This window comes from Euprymna scolopes, chromosome 22, assembly GCF_053919585.1.
Source record: "Euprymna scolopes isolate OS-2025 chromosome 22, ASM5391958v1, whole genome shotgun sequence".
NCBI lineage: Eukaryota > Metazoa > Mollusca > Cephalopoda > Sepiida > Sepiolidae > Euprymna > Euprymna scolopes.
The window spans coordinates 82,671,912-82,679,389 of record NC_136503.1 but is presented as its reverse complement, the minus strand read 5'-3'; the positions used below and the strand labels follow the sequence as shown (position 1 = coordinate 82,679,389).

Here is a 7,478-nt window from a genome sequence, read left to right as displayed (position 1 = left end):
GGGACAACGTGATGGACCAATATGTTTACCACTATTAAATGTAGTAATTTTACGTTCAATAGTAGATTTTATTATATTAATGGGATATCCATTATTAAGAAATATATATATATATATATACACACACACACACAAACCGAGTACGTTTCCAGTAAATGTGATTAACCTATATTTATATGCTGCTTTAATTTTCTTTCGAAAATGACCTAACAATATTTTCCCCTATCAATTTAATACCCTTGTAAAGTCCCCTCCCTTATCTAATATCATTAAAATAATGATCTTGCATGGGATATTCTATACGAAAATTACACATAAAAGTAAATGGTTCTATTTCAAACAGTTTATCATTTTATACCGCCCCTTCCTTTCCCATCGTGTTAGACACTCCTCATTAAACATAAAACCTCTGTAATATCTTCTATTTCTAAATGGCCCCCTGATGAAAAAAAAAAAAAATGGAAGAGAAAGACTAAACATGAACTGAAAACAAACAATCGAGAGATTTGATTGCAACGAGAAGAACCTGGAGGGACGCTGTGGGGATCTGGCTTCAAATCAAAAACGATGTTTTACTTTGACTATCTCATACGTCGCAGGACGTGAGACCACTTAAGTCTAAGTAAGTAAATAGATATATAGTATTTAATAATGTGCCTGTTTTACAAGTATTTTAATGGAATGTGTTCTGATTAACTCGTAGCACGTGTGCCCCTTCGGAATAACTCAACACGCAGCAAAATCTTTACTGTTGAGGTCCATAGATTCCGGAAAGCCTTTTACTCTAATAACTTATTCCCTTGAACTGCGAGACTTTGGAATTCCCTCCCAGTTTCCTACTTTCCTGACACATCGCTGTTTACCCCCCCCCTCACACTTTCCTTTTAGGCACGATCCCAAATAATAGCCCCTTACGTTCCAAGCTGCAATATGCCGTGTTTGGGGTGACAAAGAGTAAAAACAAAATATATTTATTCAAGTAGCAGTGATCACAGAAGGGGGGGGGCAAATAATGCTGTTATTTTGTTTTTTTTTTTTTGTTTTTTCTTTTCTCTCTCTATTTCGAGAATCATTACATCTAATACATGTCACAGAGGTAGATGTATATTTTACTGTTTTTTTTTTGGGGGGGGGGTCATAACTTTTCTTCAAGGTCGTTTTATATTACAGAATATTTGTCAGCTGCCGATGTGATTTGCTAAAAAAATCGATACTTTTATAAAAAATCAGCTCCAAAATTGATTCTTTAGAAAAAAAAAAAACTGATGTTCATTCGCGATTCTTGTGTTAATTTTTATCTTAGGTTTTTAATCAATTAAATCCAATTAAATCTCTATCTATCTATCTATCTATCTATCTCTATCTCACCCCCTCTTTATCTCTTTCTCTGTCGCTTGCCATTTCTTCTCTCCTTTCATTTCTTTTCCCCTTCTCTCTCTCTCCATTTCTCTCTCTCCATGTTCTTCTCTCTCTCTCTCTCTCTCTCTCTCTCTCTCTCTCTCTCTCTCTCTCTCTCTCCACCTCCTTCTTTCTCTCTCCATCGTTCTCTCTCTCTCCATCTCCTTCTCTCTCTCCACCTTTCTCTTTCAATCTTTTTTTCTCTCTCTCTATCTCTTCCTCCCTCTCTCCATCTCTTTTCATCTCCTTCTCTCTCTTTTCTTTCTCTACTTTAAATAACTATCAAAGAGAACACATTTTTAATTATCTAATATAAACGCCTTCATTTTCTTAGATTGTTTCCAATCTCTTTTGTCTACTCCCCATCCGCAAATATTTCGCTTTCTCTTTTCATCAGCTATTTTCAAATGCCCTCAACATGTATTCAAATATTTGAGGCTAACGTAAACAAAAGAGACACAAAAACTCTACGAAAAAATGAACCTGCTTTTATTATATTTCAATTGTATTTTTGTAACATTTTTACTGACAACTGAAACATCTGTAATAATAGACAGCGAATCAGTGCAAAGAATGAAAAACATCAAAATATAATGATGCTAAACCTTATGTTTAGAATTTTAATCAAAATCCATTACGCCATCGTTGAAATATGAAAATAGCGATTAACACAACTGAAGAGATTCATTTATGTTTTTTAATTTTTTTTAGATGAAGATTAATTATTTGAATTATTTGGATTCTTCAGACTATTGTTCTCATGTTGGCTTTTGTTTTACGGCATATCAACCCTTTTCAGGTCTAGAAGTGTAAGCCATTTTGAGTTTCAGAACAGTTTCAGATGGTTCGCTGTTACACACAAGTCCTGGGAGGTGACTTGTTTGTAGTAGACAGTTTCACAGAACAAAATATTCTTACCGTGTCAAAACCCGGGAAAGAACATGTGAAATTGCTCCAGAAAAGGTTTAATATTTATGAAGCAATTCTGGTTTCTGATTGGTTGGTAGCAGAACGTGAATTAATTTGATTCGTCAGTTCTTAGCAGCATCGTTTATAAATAGAATCGTCCGACTGTGTGAGATCATACCCCATTAGTGTTCCATGCTGATGGGATGTCTCCTTGCGGCTTCGGCTGCTGGGAGACAGGGTAGTACAAGTCAAGGATTCGTCACTTGACACTCAGCCCAACAGGTGAGGGGCCAGGGACCGGCCCAGCACCTGTTGGACTGAGGTACACCGCCTGGGTAATACCTAGGAGGTCCACCCTCCCAGGCCTTGCCACCGGGCTTTCCGGTGGGGCAGCATTTAAATAACTACCCCATTACTTCTCCAAAATATTGCAACATCAGGTTATTTAATGCCGAATCCAGTGATTTTGAAGAAAAAATTTTTATAGAACATTTTTTTTTTTTTTCAAGTCAGTTTCTATTTAACCCATAGTTGGGACCCTAACAGGTACTACCACTCCAGGTCAGAATTTGCGTTATTCATGTTGCATTCAGTTATTTTGTAGAAGATTTTTATTCTTCACGCTTTTTGTCTCTTCAGTCACTCGTTTGTAGTGCTTGGTTTGTCTTGTAGTGGATTTTGTTGGGGTTTTTTTTGTTCCCTGCTCTGCAGAACATGAATGAGTTTTGCAATGGGAGAAGGAAAAGGGTTATAGTATTAATGTTCGGTACATTTTAAGTTAGAAAACCAGTCGGAAAGTGGAGGAAAGGGAAAAAGGGGGGAGATGGGGGCTGTTTTTGTTTTTGGCTTTGCAGAACATAATCAAGTTTTGCAAAAGAGAATAGAAAAACAAAAAGAACATCAATGTTAGATGCATTTCGTCTCAGGAAGCCAATATCTTCAGACAGCCTTATCTGGTAGCACCAGAAAAAGTTAAGAAATAGTTGCAAGATTTTAAAGTCTGAGAAAAATAGCATTCAGGTTTTCTTTCTTTAAATCGTGGCAGAGCATATAATTAAATCAGTGTGCTTCGCCAAGTAAACAAATTATGTTCATGTTTCAACTCCAGAATAATTCACAAGGAGATCATTCTTTCAAGCGGCAAAAAATTCAGAGTTATACAATTGAAAGAGAAATAAAAACAAAAAAAAGTGACCGTTTTCTTTCTTCTGTCTTATTAGATACTTGCTGACGTATCCGTTCATGCTAACGGATGCTACCAGATCAGGCTGTCTGAAGATACTGTCTTCCTGACCACCAAACATTGATGTCATTGTTTTTTATTTTCACTTTGCAAAACTCAATCATGTTCTGCAAAGTAAAAAAACAACAATTTTCCTCTACAAAACGACCAAACCAAACATCTATTATATCTATAAAAATGAGAATATGTGTGTACGAGGACACTTCTCAACCTATATACTCAACTAATTTTTGATCTACAGACTTGAAATTTAGTATATATAGGATATTCAAACATGTGGAAAACGTTTTAATCGGCTGCATTCGAAAAAAAAGGGCTGCTAAGGGGTAAAAATTGGATTTTTATGTTTGACAATTGTTTCACGAAGGCGCACATGTATCGTGGAACATAATAGCTTTCTTATGTTAAGAATAAATAGGTTTGAAAACACTCTTTAAAGACGTGGCAAGCTGGTTTTATGGTTATCGTAGTTAACTCACTGTATTTAGTTTGTTTTTTTTTCTTTCGAGTATTTTATTTTTTTCTTTATCTACAAGAAGTGAGCTGTTTAGAAAAATAACATAATACTCACATGCACATGCACAGTTTCTTTCCTTTTTTTTTACTTCATTATTTTAAGGAATTTAACGTTACGTTTAATATCTACGGTATTTCTGTTTATAATAAGAAACCTGCATTAATTAAAATATATGTATATTTTACGATCGGGCAACGCCAGGTGGCCTGCTTGTAAATAAATATTTGAAGATATAAAAAACTTGAAGTCTGTAAACTATTTCCAAAATTACTGGATTCGGCATTAAATATGACAAAAAGAGTTGATATGCCGTGAAACCAAACAAGCAAACCCACTCGATCAGTTTTTTTTTTCTGAGACAGCAGTTGAATAATACAGTAGATTTGTGGTGTGAATCTTGATAACAGTTCGTTCTGACTCCCTGCCATTTAAGTTAAAAGTGCCCAGACTGGAGTTGATTCAGTGCTGCAACCGTCTACAGTGGTATGGATATGTTGAATGTTGTCCGGAAACCAACATGTAGCTTCGGCCGCAAAGGAGACCAAGAATAGAAAAGAATTTCAACTCGTTTTTTTTTTTGTTTTGTACAACGACATTTATTTCCTCATTTTCTCGTTACCGCTGTGACGTCCCTCACGTGATCATATTCTCGGGTTTCATTCACGCCTTCAACGTGATCTCGAACGTTATTCACATCTCTAATGTGATCTTTTAAAAGTCTTTATTTTTCCTTACCGGTGACCTAATTTCACATGCATTTGCATATGCGCATCCACGCTATGTTTTTTTTTTTTACTTGCCTCCCCACGAGGGCAGAGTTAGACACAAGGAGAGAAAACCAGCTTCCCAAAAAGAGGCACGCTGGTTAGTAACAAAAAGTAAAAAAAAATGTATCAGTCATGAAGGATTTCTCCTCTATTAAACGAGACCAAAAAATGAAGTGCAGAATCAGAAAAGATACTACACTTTGATCTTGGCCCAAAGGCCAAGAAAGAAAAACGGCTACCCTTTTTTATATGTTACACATGTTAAACGAAGCTCTGGTTGGATGAATAAATGTACACACAAGGACACGTGGCATAACGTATAAAGTACTTGGTAAATTCAGTTGTGACACTCTTCTGAAGGTTGAAGGTTCAATTCTTAGTGTGGGCAATATGCCGAATACAATTGCGAATTACTTAAGACTTCTATTCGGTCGTGGATGACAGAATGAGAACATTCTACCACTGTTGATTCATTAGAAATTTCGTGCAGAAAGGTTCCAAAAGGGTCGGAGGTTACATTGGCTGAAACGTTGAGAAAATGACCCTCAGGATGAGGACAGTAGTCCGAATATACTAAACAGTACGAAATGTAAACATCTTACTTATGTAACGTAGCCATTACATGTTAACACGGACTCACACGTTGCAGGCAGAGACAGTCGCAAAGGAAAAAATAAAAGGAAAAAAATTTGACTCAGCTGTTTCAGTTGAAATGAAAGGCATTTATTCATGGTACTTTCCAAAATAACGTATTGAATCTTGCTTTAAAAGTTCGCCATGTTGTTAACAAAACTCTGTCATGTTGAACACATGCTTTTCTCCAAAGAACGCTCTCGACATCTATGTGATACATGGTCATCTCACGCTGACACGCCTTGTCGGTTCTCTCACTATGGGGGTTCCGTTTTTCTCCCTGATTTTCTTTCTCTTCTCTTCGCTGTGACGTCACTTCGAGCACCGGCTTGGTCATTTGCATGCGGCTGCTGTTGCTGTTGCTAAATACGCATTAGCGGCTCTGTTACACTTAAAAGGTAACTAAAAGGAAAGGCAATGAAAGATGACATCAAACATTGATATATCGAAACCAATGTAAATTTCATTTTTTTTTTTTTTTTCATTTTCATTTCAATGTAAATGATGGAAGTTCATAGAGAAAGTCACATCATGCACTCATGATTAACATGCAATCAACATCTAATATGGAACCAGTGAAGGAGACTGTTAAATATTAATGCTAATATCATACTAATTATTCAAAATATTTTTTGGTAAGATGAAATCTATCTAGTAATTATAAACTTAATTTTTCACCCAGCATCATTCAACTCGATGTGAGTTAATAAATATTTGAAAAAAATTTTTTATCTTTGCATGATTGAATAGAAATCGAAAAAGATGTTGTCGAGATAAGGCCATATTCTCATATGGGAACTTTATTGTTAAGTTTGAACAAAATATTGCCTTTGTATCTTAGTTTGCACCTTCTTTTATGTATGTAGATATAATCATGAATTGTATGTTACTGCCATGATTATTGTCACATTTACTGCAGTTTCACGGCATTACTATTCCTTATACAAAAAATAGTTTTACTTTTGAGTTGATTCCTTGGATGAATTTTATTTATTTATTTATTTTGTATCCGAATATATTTTCTCTTTTCCTTTTAATTTTCCCCTGGTTGAGTTTCACTAAGTTGAGGTTTGGTGAAAAAAAAAATACGAAAACAATGTTTCCATGTTCCAACATAGTGTGGTTGTTTATTTCTGCAAAGAAAAGCTCATCAATTAAAATGAGAATTGCTGTTGTCTCGGTCAGAATCTATCCATCTAACATGTATTGTTGGCTAGTTCTTGACCATTAAATAGTAGGGGGGGTTAAGTTCCTTACATCATGTGGCTTCATGCCTTGTCTGGAACGATTTCCATGAAAAAAAAAAAAAGGTAATCTGCTGATGCCTAGCAATAAATGATCAGCGGGGCAGATCAAGATTAGGGATTACTAAATGACGAATCTATGCAGATACCGCTTCATTTCAAATTGCCGTGTCACTTGTAATAAAGTTGTTCATCATTCCTTGTTCCATTCATCATCGTTGTGAACTTATGACTCTCGGCTATCGCAAATTTTGGCTCAGAAATAATTACTTTTATCCGACCCTCTTCCTTCCTATCGTCTTGAAACCAAGGAGAGACAAACTAGTCATTCACTAACAGGACATATTTTCTGAGAAGCTGCTTGCTGATATACCTGTCACCATTTGATTGTATCTTTCGTTGCGTTTATACACTGACTGAAAACCAGATTTCAACATCCGAAATGCGTTTCTAGTTAACGTAGAGCTTTTCTTGAAAACTTCCATCTTAAAATCTTTCAAAAATAATAAATCTTTATATGTCTGTTTGGGAAGCTCTTACTTAAGCCAATATTTAACCTATTACAATTTTTAGTGAAAATAGATTTCATATTAATGGACTTGACTAATACCCGTGACCCGTTGGGTCACAAGCACTATTTGTTCCCCTTTTTTTTTTCCTTCAAAAACTCATAAATTGTCACATGTCTGTTAATGTTTTCTGAAATGATAGGAAAGGTGTTAAATGTAATATAGGAATGTGCCTACTGAAAGGCGATGAATGTGACT

At 35.5% G+C, this 7,478-nt stretch overlaps 1 protein-coding gene and 1 pseudogene across 3 annotated transcripts in view; one reads left to right on the top strand and one right to left on the bottom strand.

Moving 5' to 3' along the window:
• Nucleotides 1-7,478, top strand: part of LOC145243512 (disheveled-associated activator of morphogenesis 1-like) — a 415,531-nt gene that overhangs the window by 278,805 nt on the left and 129,248 nt on the right. The window lies entirely within an intron of this gene.
• On the bottom strand, nt 4,858-5,064 carry LOC145244143 (U2 spliceosomal RNA; annotated as a pseudogene).